General features: G+C 29.5%; 1 long non-coding RNA gene across 1 annotated transcript in view; it reads left to right on the top strand.

The window, feature by feature from the left end:
- The first annotated feature begins 9,940 nt into the window (after positions 1 to 9,940).
- LOC127714598 (uncharacterized) overlaps positions 9,941 to 18,374 on the top strand; it is a 53,969-nt gene continuing 45,535 nt past the window's right edge. Inside the window, exon 1 of the long non-coding RNA XR_007987808.1 lies at positions 9,941 to 10,124. This is a non-coding gene — a long non-coding RNA (uncharacterized LOC127714598). The remainder of the gene's footprint in view (positions 10,125 to 18,374) is intronic.

Genomic DNA, 18,374 nt, shown 5'->3' with positions numbered 1-18,374 from the left:
AATGCTGTTTGTCAATACCTTCGACTTATATTCCAAGTGAAAACAATTACTTAAATGTTTAATAAAAATAAATCAAAATTAAACTACATGGGGGATTATTCAGGGTATTCCAACTTAGTTGCACCAAAAGGGTATCTTACTATACCAAATTAATCCTTGATTCTTCAAAGTTTAGTTTAGCCATAATAAAAAGGAGTATAAAACAGCAATAGAATGTCATAAACAGTGCAGAATAAGTCTGTTCACATTTCAGGCGAAATTTATACTGTTGAGATAGTGTCAAGACATATTTAAGACTGTCAAGAATGTGTTGAGACATATTCAGACATTATTTAGAATGTCAAGAATATGTCGGGACATATTCAGACATTATTAAGAATGTCAAGAATATGTCAAGACAGATGGAGACAAATTTAAGACAGTCAAGAATTGGTCGAGACTAATCCAGACTCGTATCAGATGATACAGGAAGTGTCGAGAAATTTTAAGACAATGTTCATACTGTCAAGACACTTGTCAAGAGAAAAATCAAGAACCTTATTAGACAAATTCATACCATGTCAAGAATTTTTAAAAATTATTCAGACAAATTTAGAATGTCGAGTAAAATTCATGCAAATTCAGGCGAAAACTGGTCTTTTCAGACTTTTAGACTTTTGTAGTGAATAGAGTTGTAAGGTAATAAATATTTCAGGTATTGGGCATTTGTCATTAGCATGATTAGATTATCTAATTGATAACAAACACTTTATACAACTTACCAAGTAAGTACTAAAATGTAACGCTTTGCAATAAATGGATAATAAATTCCTCCACCATATTTTACTCTTTTAATAGGTAAAATTAAGGAAAGAAAAACGGCGCGTGATATTTTTTTTTAAAGATTATAACTTTCTAAAAGGAAACTCATTAGAACTTCGAAATGGTGTATTTCAACTTTGCTTAACTTATTTCAACATTTTAGTTATTTGTCCTAGTTAATTGTGCGGACGCCAGATTTTGTCACATATTTCACTATCTTCATAAAGACAAATACGGATATAACATTCAAATTCTCTTAAAAAAATTCCAGCGGGGGGGGGGGGGGATCTGTAGTTTATATATTCGCCATCCGTAATTATTATCTAAAATGTTTATTTGGCATGCCATACTCGATAGAAGTGCGGACGTGAAAGAAAGCACTTTTCACAAAAAGCGTGAACGGAGATTACATTCCACGGAGATTACATTTCGATGATTTCGTCATTCATGATTTATAAAACATAATACGCGAATCTGAAGATCTGTATTAAAATTGAATGTTGACACCGATATCGATCTGTTGGATGTAGAACTTATTTTCAAAATAGGTGTTTGTTTAGGATATACCATTCCACGGAAATTACATGCTTAACAAATCTCTGCAGTTTTCAACTTTGTTTAGTTTTCAAGACTGATATGACTTTGGAATAAATGACGATTGAACAAAATTATTTATGGTAACCTTATAAACAAAATTATTTATGGTAACCTTATAATCAAATTTAACTCATATCACACTCTATGTTGTGCTAAATATTTAGTCTTGCTTGGTCTTCTATCCGTTAACGGGAATTACAGGTTTACGAAGAAAACATTATGACTATCGTTGTGCAATATGTACTAAACTTTATAAAAATTAAAAATATAGATAATAAAGAAATATAAAAATCTCAGATATAAGTATAAAAAGCTACGGGTATATAACTCGAAGTCGTTAGTTTTGCTTTGTTACGGTGGGACAAATCAGCGTCAAAAAATGGGCGCTTTACCGGAGAACCAGTGAGTAGCGCAAAGCTAACAAAACCTGCGTTTCAGGAGTAAGTGCATGGGACCTATTTGTATCATGTTTTATATCTGGTTCTATTGCCAATGTTATTTCATTGATACTGTGTCTATCCAGGCTGTATCTGGATATAATATCCATTTCATTTTCAAAATGATCAAACGAAGAAAGTGTGGCTCTAATATTGACGATTCTTCTTCGTCTTATAACATTTGCGGCTTCTTAATCTAGAATAAAGCCATCTTTGATATGGTTTTATTCATACAGTCGGAAAGCTGACCCCGGTTTGACCCCATTTCTTAAAGCAACAATGGAAGTCATGTGATTACCATATATGGGCATTTTTTTACCAAAAAAAGTGAAGCCCGTTTTTTTAGAATTTGTAGTTTTTTGCATGAATTAAAACTAATTTGCTTTTAAGTGAACATTCTTGAGTATATAAGAAATATATTGATCCACTCAATTATGGATTAAACTATTTTTTTCTCTCAAAATGTGTCTTCAAAGTCTAGGTGTTGACCAAAAAAATCGGTTACTGGAAATTAAAATCGTAATTTTCTTTCTTATTTTCTCGGGAAGCTATGCTGAATTTAAATTATGTTATGTAACATAACTTTGACTGTGATATGTCAAATTTGTGCCACTTAATACGCTGTAATACGCAAATGTGCCACTTCGATGTGTCGATATTTCTGACCAAGCGGGGCCGATAGTAATTTACGAGTTACGTCCCTTTGTTTGACACTCTCATGATCAAACTATTATTATATTAAGCACCATATGCTGTTATTTACATGAGATTATTATTAAAATAATTTTATTCATTATATTTTGATACTAAAGACATGTGCAAAAAAAATTAGCGAAACACATTTTATCACTTTTTAGAACTCAGTCTCAGTGAAATACTCAAAAGGCCCTATAAGGCTATAGGCCTATGTCAGTTAATAATGTGCCATAATATAATTATTCCAAGAGTTAATTTAATATTTATATTTTGGTAAGTATTTATACAGCTGTAACCAAATTATTTCAACACAGAAATAAATTTCTACTTTAATCATACAAGGGGTAGCCAAAATATTCATGAATAATGGATCAAGACAGGATTAAAATGATCAAATACAGGAACTCCTTTTCATTACTGATACCTGATCCTACCTTTTTCATGTAAACTTAAACGAGACCATAATGAAAGTATTCTGAATGTAAATTCCTCATTATTTGAAATAAAAGGAAATTAGTTTGCAATTCTTGTATGAACAAACTAAATATAACAATAAATTTTGTCTCACTGATTCCATGCAGATTCTAATGAATGGACTCAAATTATAAAAAAAAACCACTAAACCAATAAATAAATGGTTCTAATCATGAACTTGAAAATAGATAAGAACGAAACAGACTGGGTCTAATATTTTTCTTCTTCTATTTAATTTGTTTTAACAATTATGCATTTTTAAATTTATATAAAAGTATTTCAGAGCAGATTCTGAGTGCTAAGTCAACAATATTATGTTTTAGATCACAAGTCATAAGTAAGTCACACTTCATGTCAGTATGAACATGCTTTGAATAAGAGTGATTAATATGCTAGTCTGAAAGAGATTGTTTTAAGTTCATATTTAGGACAAGACTTTTTCATTTACCTTTGCCTTTGGCAGTTTTGCAGGATTATTTCATCACAATTTTTTTTATAATATTATAAACGATGAATGGGTTTTGGTTAAGGTTGTGTAAAGACAGTGTACGATTTCCTTACCTTGTTTTAGTTAAGTCAAACAATTCACTGACTTAAAGAGAATAATTAATCCAGTCAAATATTCACAGCTGAACTCGCCATTGATTTTTCAAACAAACACACTAAATGTGTGTACATTGTGTAAAGATGCAAGTTGACATCGATGAGTAAGATAAAAAAAACTACAATGTCAAAAAATGTCTTTCGTTTGGAATTTTGTTCGAATGGGGTTTCCTAAGGGGTGATAGAACGTTAGACTTGATTTTTGTTTTAACTTTAAGATACTTATTATTAATTTTTTATATAGTTTGTATATTCTTTGTTTATCTGGGAAAAAAAAAGAAGAAAAAAATAACAGACAATTTCGCATAATTCTTAAACGACGATCAAAGGCATTACGTTATTTTTAAAAGACGGACAATTTATAACATGTTTAAGTATTATTTTCTTTGATAATAAGAACCATGCATGAAAAATCGAAAGAAATCTATTTCTGACCCTAATGGCAAGTAAGAAACAGAAAAAAGAAAAAAATCCAAATTGGCGCCAAATTATTTTTTCCGCGAAATTAACGCAATTTCAGAATGGCGGGTTTTAATATCAGTCCCATTGTTGTCTTAAGAAAGTAGCAACAACGGTCGTTTCTAAGGGCTTGCTTTCCGACTGATATTCGCGGAAAAACTACGATCGAGATACGACTGGGTATAGCTGTAGTAAGTTACGCCAGGATTTGCGTATTATTTATGCTCATCTTAACTTACGACGGCTTTGTGAAACGGCTGTAAAACCTACGATTTATTTACGATGAACGTACGATGACACGTAGACTTACGAAGGCTTTGTGAAACGATACCCTGGACCTTTTTCAACAAATTTTTACTTTAAGTTCTGACTTCGGCCTTATCCCATGTGTACAGTTTCAGTTTAAGGTATGGTTTGGCACTAGACCTTTTTTTAGCCCCTTCCAAAAATGCATGTGCCTTCCTCCGTCATGACATATTGTGTCATTGAGTCTTTGTTCCTGTATTTCATTTTGTTTTTGTTGTAAATATAAATCAGTCTGTATGTTTGCATATTTGCTTTTTTTTTTTTACACTCGTCGTTTTTGGTTAACTAGTATGTGTTGATTACCTTCACAAATTACTAAAGATCAGACTACCTAATTAAGGATTTGTATAGACCTAATCAACATGATAATTGGTATCGAATATGATCATCGGTCATGCATGACATATTCCAAATAACGGCGCGTGTTAATAAACACTTCAATAACTTCTGAAATATTCAACTAATTTCATTCAAACAAAAATATTAAGATAAAAAAATAAATAATTTATCGGACGCATACCCTCAACGCCCACTAAAATATCTATTACATGTCCTGAGTGCACTCAGGAGGCCCTGAGCGGTTTTAAAACGTACCGCAAAATTATTATTAAAATACTTTTTGTTGACTGTTAAATGAAATACATTTCAATTCATGGAGTGTCAGTGAGTTATAATATATTTTACAAATGAGGGCCCAACTTTGGTAGTTCAACTTGAACACATTGAGCGATCGTATATATGCAATCAGTAACAGATGTATCCACGAAATTATATTTACATTTTATGAACTTGCCTGCTGAAATAAATCGTGTTTTAGTTATAACATACACTTTTAATGTACTATTATTTATAAATCAATGTTTAAAATTCACATATATGTGCTAAGATTAAAACTTCAAGTAATATTTTAATACTTAATTCTTGTAAAACTTTTCATTAATAAATACTGTTTAAACTAAGATTAAAATTTCATCTGTCATACGGTCATTCCAAGTGTCATTCGGTCATTCGTGTTACGTATCTCCAGTACTTCTCTATGGATAAGAGCTAAAACTACCAAAAACAAGTTCACCAGAATTAATCGAAAACTTCCAGAAAAAGCTACATAAGCTCATACTCTCATTACCAACTTATGTAGCAGATGTTACTATCAACATCCTAAACGGAATACTACCAGTAGAAGCCCAACTACATATCCGAGTACTTGACTATTGAACAACATCTGTAATCAGCCCGAAAAAAAGCATAGATAAATTGCTAGCTGACGACAACTTAAACTGAAAAATAGCCAAAGTTCTAGTTGCGTGTCGCTATAAAACATATGCCCAAGAAGTACGATCTACAAAATGGTACATGGACAACACCGTCAAAAAAATAGTATGGCCCTCCAACATTAAGAAAACAGTACAGAACTACTAGTCTAAGAGTAACTTCAGTAAATAGCAACACTGTATTCTAGCTTCGAAGGCCGTACGGTGACCTATAGTTGTTAGTTTAAACATATTTTATTGTTCAAAAATGACAAATGGATTAGACACAAGTTTTTCAACTAAGTAACGTCTTCTCCTATTGTTGTCAATTTCTGTGTCATTTGGTCTCTGGTGGAGAGTTGTCTCATTAGCAATCATACCACATCTTCTTTTTAATTTCCAAAACGACGAGTGTAAAGAAAAAGCAAATATGAAAACATACAGACTGATTTATATTTACAACAAAAACAAAATGAAATAGAGGAACAAAGACTCAATGACACAATATGTCATGACGGAGGAAGGCACATGCATTTTTGGAAGGGGCTAAAAAAAGGTCTAGTGCCAAACCATACCTTAAACTGAAACTGTAAACATGGGATAAGACCGAAGTCAGAACTTAAAGTAAAAATTTGTTGAAAAAGGTTTAGGGTACCGTTTCACAAAGCCGTCGTAAGTTAAGATGAGCGTAAATAATACGTAAATCCTGGCGTAACTTACTACAGCTATACCCAGTCGTATCTCGATCGTAGTTTTTCCGCGAATATGAATTAAACCATATCTAAGATGGCTTTATTCTCGATCCAGATGCCGCAAATGTTAGAAGACAAAGAAGAATCTTCAATATTAGAACCACACTTTCTTCGTTTGATCATTTTGAAAATGAAATGGATATTATATCCAGATACAGACTGGATAGACACAGTATCAATGAAATAACATTGGCAATAGTACCAGATATAAAACATGATACAAATAGGTCCCATGCACTTACTCCTGAAACGCAGGTTTTGTTAGCTTTGCGCTACTCACTGGTTCTCCGGTAAAGCGCCCATTTTTTGACGCTGATTTGTCCCACCGTAACAAAGCAAAACTAACGACTTCGAGTTATATACCCGTAGCTTTTTATACTTATATCTGAGATTTTTTATATTTCTTTATTATCTATATTTTTAATTTTTATAAAGTTTAGTACATATTGCGAAACGATAGTGATCGGACCGGCCGTCATAATGTTTTCTTCGTAAACCTGTAATTCCCGTTAACGGATAGAAGACCAAGCAAGACTAAATATTTAGCACAACATAGAGTGTGATATGAGTTAAATTTGATTGTAAGGTTACCATAAATAATTTTGTTTATAAGGTTACCATAAATAATTTTGTTCAATCGTCATTTATTCCAAATCATATCAGTCTTGAAAACTAAACAAAGTTGAAAACTGCAGAGATTTGTTAAGCATGTAATCTCCGTGGAATGGTATATCCTAAACAAACACCTATTTTGAAAATAAATTCTACATCCAACAGATCGATATCGGTGTCAACATTCAATTTTAATACAGATCTTAAGATTCGCGTATTATGTTTTATGAATGACGAAATCATCGAAATGTAATCTCCGTGGAATTTAATCTTCGTTCATGTTTTTGTGAAGAGTGTTTTCTTTAACGTCCGCACTTTTATCGAGTATGGCATGCCAAATAAACATTTTAGATAATAATTACGGATGGCGAATATATAAATTACAGATCAATAACTTACATTGTAATTCAGACGACATAAGAAGACACCATGTGACAATTTTAATTGGTCAATTGTTTTAGTGTAACAGAGATTTTTTTCTTTCTTAGATCTACAAAAAAAAACCACAAAAAAAAACGAACTGGATGTTTTTATATCAATATTAATGCAAATAAATAATTTTAACCCGTTTTCAATATTAAAGAACTGAAACTTTTATTATTAATATAAATTTGATACAGAATTTAATACGAATAAACAATTATGCAAGTAGTCATAAAAATTGCTCTGCCTTATTAGTTTAATAAATCATATTGCACAGGGAGAGAAGCTTTTAAATACTTTCTTTCATTAAAAATGAAATTATGACGTCGGCTGAGAGGGCATGGTATATATTGTCCGTTACATTTATTAACAACACCTTTTACAAATATTCTTTTCGAAAATAAAAACAGTTAAATAGAACAAACAAAACTATCCGTCACAATGATATATGAGGGTCTGGATTAGGGGGGAAAAGGGGGGTGGGTGGGTTTTACATTTCTGTATTCTGTAATTCTTTTGGCCATTTTTCTCTATTCAGTAAGAAATATGCTTATTCTGTAAATTCTTGTGTTCAGACCGTGCATATGCAAATTTCCTGTTGTATCATGATTTTGACATGATAAGATCTTTTTGTCTGTATTAACGACATATAAATATATGAATCTACATTTTAAATTGATAATAAATGCACTGTATCAAATGCATACATGAGAACAACTACTTATAAACTGCTACGCGTCGCATACTATGTATAGAAACATGCATCATAAATCTACGTTAAAAGACAAATTAAAAAAAAAAGGAATTCTAAAAGCTTTCTTTGACAAAGTTTATACTAACTTCATTTTAACAAGTTTAAATTACATTTTCTAAAATAGAGCTAAAAACTGTTTGTCATGTTGTAAATTTAATTCTTATGAAATTTTTTTTGAAAAAGAAATACGCTGTTGAAGATTACTAAGCGCCAATAGAATACAATAATTTTGTATTTAATAAATTAGTGTCTTCGATAATGAATAAACAGCTGCGCTATGAGCGCATGATACGCCCGTCGTCTTGTGTGTAAATTTTTATGCAATAAGCATGAATAGTTTCTGACATACGGCGTGACATGCGAAAACCCCCTTTTTTTAACAAAAACTCAATATCTCTAAAATATAATTTTGAATCAAAACCAAAAAGTATACAGATCTTTAGATAAATATAACTAAGAAGTGTGTAAAATTTTAAGCAATAATCATAAATCGTTTTTGAGATACTGCGCGACATGTGAAAACCCCCCTTTAAAAAAAAAAATCAATATCTCAAAAATAAAATTTTGGATCAAAACCAAAAAGTATACAGATCTTTAGATTAACATAACTAAGAAGTGTGTAAAATTTTAAGCAATAATCATAAATCGTTTTTGAGATACGGCGCGACATGTGAAAAACCCCTCCCCCTTTTTTTTACAAAATACTCAATAACTCAAAAATAAAATTTTGAATCATCACCAAAAAGTATACAGATCTTAAGGTTAATATAACTAAGAAGTGTGTAAAGTTTTAAGCAATAATCATAAACTGTTTTTGAGATACGGCGCGACATATGAAAAACCCCTCCCCTTTTTTTAACAAAATACTCAATATCTCTAAAATAAAATTTTGAATCATCACCAAAAAGTATACAGATCTTAAGATTAATATAACTAAGAAGTGTGTAAAGTTTTAAGCAATAATCATTAATTGTTTTTGAGATACGGCGCGACATATGAAAAAAAAAACACACACCTGTTTTAGTAACTAAGTCCCGTAACTCAAAATGTTTTAATCTTATTTTCACCAAAAAGTATACAGATCGTTTGACCATCATAAGAAACAACTATGTTAAGTTTCATGAAATTTGGATAAGTCATTCTCAAGTTACGGTGCGACATATTTACGCCGGACAGACAGACATGCGACCTTACTACCGATTTCACTGCGACTTATCCGATTTCACTACGTCTTTATTACGCTTCTACTACGATATTGATACGATTATACTACGATGAGGAAGACAATAGTACAATGCTACTACGCGATTGTCGTCCTCAGTACGACCTTACTACGTTACTTCTACGTCCTAGCCACGAAAATTGCACGACTTCATTCCGCTGATATAAAAAAAAACGGATGCAATAACTTCTACCTGTAGTTCAACCATGGACACACATGAGCAAACGAAGAGCACAGTGACAACGTAAAATATAAGATAGCTTATTCTATCTATAAGATATCTCAATTGTTTATCAGATAACTTATTCATTTTATAAGATATCTTGAAAATGGAATAAATATAAAACGGCTTGCCATAGCTAAAGTCCCTTCGCATGTGTGTCGCCGTTTTATTTTTTGAAACGGAATATTAGCACAAAACAGAGATATATATTAGTAGATACACACTCCGCCTTCACTATTTAATTGAACATAAACAAATTGTAATAAATCAAGAAGATTGGGGCGTTCTTTTTGATAATGCATATGACACTTTTCAAATCTTATCACTTCAAGTGAAAGAAATCAGTACCTCAGAAGAACACTTTAAAGATAGTGCTATTAAGTAAATCTAATCACTTTTAATCATCTTCATTCCATTGATAGTTGTTGCAGTACTGAAAATGAATGAAACATTCTGGACGCGTTTAATCGCTTTAATTTCGCTGACATTGGTATATGCTGTTAATGGTGTTACATGTAAGGAAACTTTATTTATATTATTTTAACATTGTTTAACATTATTCGCGGAATCGTGTGAGTATTAAGCTTTATATTTCAATTAAAATAGTATTGCTGTTGCATATAATTCATTCATATTCAGGAAAAGAACACATTGAATTAACAAATATTTTTAATAACTAGGTTCTGCCAAGTGTATCTACCGGGGAGAGGTCAGGACTCAGTCTGTCTGTAACTGGAAAAAAAAATATTTTGGATGAGGGGAACCAGTTTTGCCTTTTACAAGGCCATCACCATGTACAGACCCTCAAATAGTTGTTACAAGGGGTCTTAAACATACAGCATCGGATATAATTAACATCCACATTTTGAATGGGCGTGACGGCGTATATACACATCCCGCACAGCCAAATGCACGTTCCGATTTAACAAAGATGACCATATTTCTATACAACTGGTCAACAAAGGAAGAACGTGAGATAGTATTTGGAATAATAGATATCATCATTTTTAATACATTTTTCATAACATTATCGACAAGGCTTATTCTCCAATTGTTAAAAAGAGAAGTATAAAATTTGAAAAATTAAACGTAGAATAAAATACAAAATATTAAATAAAATAACTTTGATAAAAAATGATCAGCGCATTGATATCAGTTGCTCCGGAACGGTACAATACACACGGCTGTCATTCGGTATTTCGAGAAAGATTATCGTGAAAGAATTTATAAGTAACGGTGGTCAAGTATTGCGATAGGATCATAAAAGATCTGGTAAGGGATCGTGAAGGGAATCTTATCGGGAAGACACATGCAAGGTCAACATATAATCAAATTTATTGAAATATGAGGACAAATGTTGAAGAAGGAAATACATTGTCTTTACAAATAGTTACACATCATGATCAATATCTTAGAAAATCTAGGTTTAATTATCACTGTTTTTAAAACATCTACAAAAGTCAGATTGTTCCCCAACATTTTAATGACAAAACAAAATGTAAACAAACATGTGTTTTCATTATAGCAATGAATAAATTTCTTTTCTGTGAACCATGTCGTATAATAATGTCTCAATGGCTCTAAAAATAATTTTGAAGTAGCTTAAAAAGATCGGGTACCACTTTTATGAGATCGCGAAAAGGATCGTTAAAGATACGGTGTCGCTTATTTTTCAATTCATTTTGTAATTATATGAACATTAAAATTTTATTAAGTAATTGGTATAGCAAGAGACTGGACTTCCATGACTTTTCCCGGTTCACTTTAAGTTGGGAAATAATCATGTTATTTAGTCCTACATCCCAACTCCTTTGTTCTAACAGGGGTGATCTGAGTCGGATCTACTAGATCACCTTACCTTGAGTTCTTTGTTCTGCATGCTTTCTTTTGTTCTGTAACATTTTGGCGTGAATGTCAAACACACAATAAAACTTAGATTATATTTAAGCGAAATAAAGACTAACTTTCAAAATTATGTAGGAAAAATCCACTAAATTTCCAGTGTCTAAGCGGGGAATGGAACTCAAGACCTTTAGCATATGAAGCCACGATTCATACCTTTACACTGGGACAACTGGATACAAACTCACTGTTAATTTAACGTATTTAAACGTTGTAACCGGGGCTCATAAAGGATATATACTATATAGTAATATATAAAGTATATTATAATTATTGTATGGCATTCTGAACTTGATGTTATGAAGCGTGAATGTATTTTCATCTAGTGTAGAAGAGCTGGGATGTAAAATAGTTATCCCACTCGGACTTGGTGTGTCAGTGTATGATCACCCTCCGGCCGTCAGGTGATGCCAACATACATTTATCTATCATCATTGCAGGTACTTCTGTTACAACATAAATTATCAAAATAACAAACAACAAAATTCAAATTTTTATTTTAACAACATAAAAACATATATACATGACAATTTATTGTAGCACCATATATTACATCTTTTTTGAACACTTCATGTGCAAATATAAATAAAGTTAACATTTTCTTGTTGCACATTACAAAACCGTTAAAATAAAAACACCAATTGTTTTTGCCTCATTTTAAACATAAATATTCATTTAAATTTTCTTCCTACATGTTATTAAAATATATGAATTAAGTTAAGAAAAATCTTTAACATTTGAGAAAGATAAATTTGTAAATAAAAACTTTACATGAAAGTACTACATACATGACATATAATATGTTAAATAAAACATAAACTGTATTGAGACAGTAAAACATCTCGTCTAATGACGAACTATATTGAAGTAGTACTGTACACGTCTGAGATGATACATGTGATATGATATTACTATAATATAAAAGTATAAATGGAATGATTTGAAACATTATAACCTCATTTAAAAAAAAAATGCGCATATTAAAATTAATCACCTGAGATATATAGTTTTAACATAAAATTCAAACTTTAAAAAGATAATTTAAACATAATAAAAAAAAGGAATGAAATCATATAATCTTTCCATATGACAATAGAAAGAAAAACAACAACATATAAACATTATATACATATTATTGAATCATCTTAAAAAGTTTCTTTTACTTTCAGCTGTTTGTAGTTTCTATTCACAGTCATAAATTATAGTGTCAAAAAAATAATATCAGATATTTTCTTCTTTGAAATTCATCAAAATCAGACCTAAACATTAACAGGTTTTTATCATCATAATATTTAAAAATAATGACATAACTATGGAAATAATTCATACTATCATTATCTACTAAATATTGGATAAAATTAATCTTTATTGTTCTTCACTGTAATATATCCAACAACAACAAAAATAATAATAACAATATCTATATACATTTATACATTTATACAAAATTGTATAATTTATACTTTTCTCTTTCTCTCTAACTATATAAAATTTCTTTTAAACCATGTAAATTGATTATGATAAAAACGGTTATACATGTACTTGAAAAAAAAACTGTTATTATTTTGCACACCTATTTTAATCTTTTAGCCTGTAGCTGGGTTTTTTAACCAACCCTTTTCAAACATTTTACAGAGGCAATAAGAGAATCTGTGATTGGAGAGTTGAATCACTACCCATACTCGTTGGTAACAAATCAGGAAACTTATTCTTGTAGTATATCTAAAGCAGATCCAGAAATAAGAATGGAGAGGGAAATTCTTAACAAACTACCAATGGAGGACAATTCCTTAAGTACAAATTTAAAAGAAATGTATCACCAAATACTACATTTGACAAATGTAGAATTAAAACAGAAACTTTTACAATGTGGAAACCATCCTCGAAGTTATACAATTTTTGCAATCTTATCTATAAAAATAAATAATGGATGTAACAAAAGTTTATTATTTATTCATTTTATTTTATTTATTTTATTTATTTTATTTATTTTATTTATTTTATTTATTTTATTTATTTTATTTATTTATTTTATTTATTTAATTTATTTATTTTATTTTATTTTTCTTAATTTTATTTTTCTTAATTTTATTTTGTTTTATTTATTGAATTTATTTTAATTCATCTAATTTATTTGATTTATTTTTATTTTATTATTTTATTTATTTCATTTATTTATTTATTTTTTTATTTATTTATTTATTTATTTATTTATTTTATTTATTTATTTTTATTATTTTATTTATTTCATTTATTTCATTTTTTTCAATTATTTCTATTTGATTTATTTTTATTATTTTTATTAAGTTCATTAATTTTAGTAATTTTATTTATTTTATTTATTTTTATTATGTTTATTTATTTATTTTATTTATTTTATTTATTTTAGTTATTTTCTTTATTTTCTTGTTATTTTGATTTTGAAGTATCATTTTTCTACCCAAATTGTTTTAACATAAGATATTTAAATTCACTTTAGCATATTAAATAGTTAAGTGAAATAAAATCTCACCTATTGTATAACTTATAACACTTGAAACCCATGCAAGTAGTTCTTCTGTGTTAGATGTCTAAAAAAAAGATCATTTATTAATTTTAGGGAAGAAATGTTTATCAAAAAAGGAAACTTGGGAAATAAGAATGTTCCTGTATACGCAATTATTAACTTTTTGAGTAATATTACCAACATATTTTAATTTAAATATAAAAAGAAATAATAAAATGATGTCCTTTTGCATCCTTAAATCAAGGTAGCTTGTTTTAAAAGTTTTCTATGATGAAATTTTCTTTCTCTCTGTTGAAAATTCATTTTTAAGCAAAACAAAACCATAATCTCATTGACAAGTAATCCGATTGTTTCTGTTTTACATTCCAAGTACTCCAGAAGGTGCTTTATGTACATATACATATTTATATATATAAGTATGTCTGAACCAGTGACGACTCTACAACAGATTCAATCCATCGGATCACCAGCAGTGATGGTGATACAAGGCTGAAAATAGATTCTGTATATATAATTCGTCTTAATAACAGCCCAACAATGTTAGATCTGTGAATTTGCGTTAGCAAATTTTTTTTTCTTCCCTCGCCGGGATTCGAACTCATGCTACTGAGATATCGAGGCACCAAATCGCCTTGCACTGTGCCCGACGCGCTAGACCACTCGGCCACCTAGGTTGAAAAACATTATACAAGAAATCCAAATGTTTTTTTTTTACATTCCAAGTATTCAAGAAGGTGCTTTATGGTGTATATGAGTTTTTATATAAAGACTGTTTATGATAAAAATCAATCATACAAAAAATATAGTTCATATCAGAAAAGAAAGCAATAAAATCAAATCACAACTTGTCTAGTTAAAGTCTTTTGTGCTGATTTGTTTTCTCTGTTAAAAATACATTTTCGTTCAACAAAGCAAGATTCCATCTACAAGAAATTAAAATGTTTTGCTTTAATATACAATGCATGTATACATATTTTCTTTTAAAAATGTTTATGTTGAAATAAAGAATTATGGTAAAAGCTTTCTAACAAAAAAGTTCATCAGTTAACGTGGGGAGGGGGGGGGGGGGGGGGGATGTCGTGGGGATTGTAAAATTTAAAGTGATTGATAATTAATATTTTATTTTTCGAATAACGTTTTACTTTAAGTATAAAAAAAAATATAAATTAAGAAGATAATAGCTTTAAATGGAGTTAACTCATTTATGGTTAAAGTACTTTGTGATGAACTTTTATTTTCTATAAGAATCTTTGATGCTTTTGTTTTTTGTTTAAACTTATTGATCTTAAGATGTCTTATGATGTTTACATTATATATTTCATTTTTATAAAAAAAAATTTGTTTTTTGTTGTTGAAATAAAAGAACGCATTGATGGCGTGTCACTGTTCTTATACATCCGATCATTGTGTTATTGTTCTATGGTAAATATTTTTATTCTTGTCTTTCATTTTTGCTAATGTGCTTTGTCTATATGCTTTTTTTGTGCTTCTTTGATACATATTTGTTTGTTTTTATAGTGATTAAGATTATAACAGAATGTTGACAGTTGTACCCCTATTTTTGCAATTTTTACCTATTATGTCTGTTTGTTTTGTTCGTACATCATTGTCAATATAATGGAATTACGAGTGAGAGGTTTAGCTAGCTATAAACCAGGTCAAATTAACAATTTTCTACATAAGAACATGCCTGTACCATGTCAGGAATATGACAGTTGTTATCCATTCGTTTGATACGTTTGCGCTTTTGATTTTAACATCTGATTAGGAAGTTTCTGTTTTGAATTTACATCGGAGTTCAGTATTTTTGTAATTTTCTTTTTTGTTTAAGTTTTTTTTTAGATTGAAGGTGTGTGAATATCCTGGGTATTGCCTTATTGATTGTCAAATCGAATGCCGTACTATAATACCAAAGGTGTTATTAGACATTAGTTTGCCAATAATTTTCTGTTTAAAAGTTTTCTTTTTTTCTAACTTTAAATCAGCCAAAACCTCATTTCTTTTTATAATGGTTACTGTTTACTTTGATCTTTTAAGCTTGTCTGACCATACTACAAATATTATGTCTCATTTGGTCTCTTGTGGAGAGTTGTCTCATTGGCAATCATACCACATGTTCTTTTTTATATGGACACGTGAGATATTGCTAAATGTATAACTTATTGTTTGTTGAAGTGGTCATAAACTTTTTTAAATCATCTCTTCTAAATCTCCTGGTCAGATCCAATGTCTACCAAAGTTGGACTAAAAGATTTTTAGAATATCTGAAGTTTAGAAAAGTATGCTATTTTATTTTGTTCCTTTCTATGAAAATAACAATAACTGAACATTTTATTTTGCTCAAATTTCATAGTTAACATTTTTTACGATGATTTTTTTTTCTCTGTTAAACATTTATTTTCGTTCAACAAAGCCAGATCTCATTTACAAAAACATCTAAAGGTTTTACATTTTACATTGTAAGTATTTAAGTGGCTTCTTTAATTTTTGATGCATGTATGTATATATTTTTTATAAATGTTTATGTTGAATTAAAAATTATGGTAAACACATTCTTACAAAATAGTTCATAAGTTAATGTAAAATAAATGAGAGGAATTTGAAGTGACTGATATTTTATTTTTCGAGTAATGTTTTACTTAAGTATGAAAAAAAAAGATTATAGCATTAAATGGGGTTAATTCGTTTATGATTAAAGTATTTTGTGATGAATTTTTATTCTCTATTAAATATTCATTGTCATGTAAGAATCTGGGAGGCTTTTTCTTTCTTTTTAATATTATTGATTTTAAGAAGATGTCATACGATGTATATATATATTATAATTTAGTTTATAAATGGTTTTTCTTGAAAAAAAAAGATAGCAGTTTTTTATAATTTTTGGTTTAAAAGTTTCCTTTTTTATTAACTTTAATCAGCCAAAACCTCATTTCTTTTTATAATGGTTACTGTTAACTTTGATCTTTAATCTTGACTGACCATACTAGACACGTGAGTTATTGTTAAACTTGTTGTTTGTTTAAGTGGTAATAAACGTTTTCAAATCATCCTTGCGAAATCCACTGGTCAGGCCCAATTACAACTAAAATGGGACTAAAAGATCCTTAGCATTTCTGAAGGATAAGAAAATGTGTTATTTTTTTTCTGTCTGTGAAAATAAACAATAACTGAACATTTTATTTTGCTCATATCTTGAGTAATATAGTCGAGAAACCAAGTTTAATATACTATCTTTAAGATTTCTAATTAAAAGCATTGGAAGATATTGGCATTCTTTAAATATGCAGAAAAGATTTAGAACTTGACATATTATACAGATATCTAAAACATAACATACGAGATACAATTTATCCTAAGAAATGCTTATTTTCCAAATTCATTGGTTTTTAATACTGGTACAAAATTGCAATCAAAAGAATGAATATTGTCCTTTTTAAATAACGGAGTTAACAATGTTAATATATATTCAACTATGAGTAAAGACATTTATTCTTTATGTAAATAATTTTTGAAATGTTCTAAACATAAGCTACCATGCATTGACCACATAATCAATGTAACAATAGAAAACAGAGAGGAAAAGATAATCATTTGATGTATAAGATTTCTTTTAAGTGCCAGTCTGCCTAAGGATCAGGCAGTGACCAAAACATGATAGTCTCAGATTTTGATGAAAAATTGCACAAATCATCTGAAAAAAATACTTTTCTTACTAATTACATATGGTTGCTATGGAAACAGAGCCATTTGATTCTTCCAAAGAACGAGTTATTGAGATTAGCATAAAACTCACAGTTTTTCACTATTTCAGTCTCATGAAAACTGCTGTTCATATGAAATGTAGTATTCAATCATTGTACTGCAACTTTTTCAACTATCAAATATTCTTGAAGATCAACTGTGTTGATGAAATTCTATTTCATTCTAGAAATTTTGGGGTACGGATGGTCTCCATGGACCATAATGTCCAAAAAAGTAAAAAAAGGCCAGAAATCAAGTTCAAATATTTTCTATTACCAGAACAGCACATACATGGTGTTACTTAATATGGAACAATTAGTGGTCATACTTTCATTATTTCATAAAAGCTCGGTGGGTTTTTTCCAAATATTGAGTAACCATAGCAGCAAAGTTAACCCTATAGCAACAAAGCTAAAAAACAAATTGTAACAAATGTATTCAATATTAAAGTCTAAATGCATATAAATGGACTCAATATGATATATTTAAGTTAGTCACATTCGAGTGTTGTCAATTGTTCCCATTTTTTCCCAGAAAGTATTGCATAACAACCAAAATGAACAAACTTAAAATTTTGGGTTTTTTTTTTAAATAAAAATATTCTCCAGTGCAAAAA

Source organism: Mytilus californianus, unplaced genomic scaffold (genome assembly GCF_021869535.1).
Source record: "Mytilus californianus isolate M0D057914Y unplaced genomic scaffold, xbMytCali1.0.p SCAF_9, whole genome shotgun sequence".
NCBI classification, from domain to species: domain Eukaryota; kingdom Metazoa; phylum Mollusca; class Bivalvia; order Mytilida; family Mytilidae; genus Mytilus; species Mytilus californianus.
The sequence above is the reverse complement of the archived record's forward strand: the minus strand, read 5'-3'. Positions and strand labels throughout refer to the sequence as shown.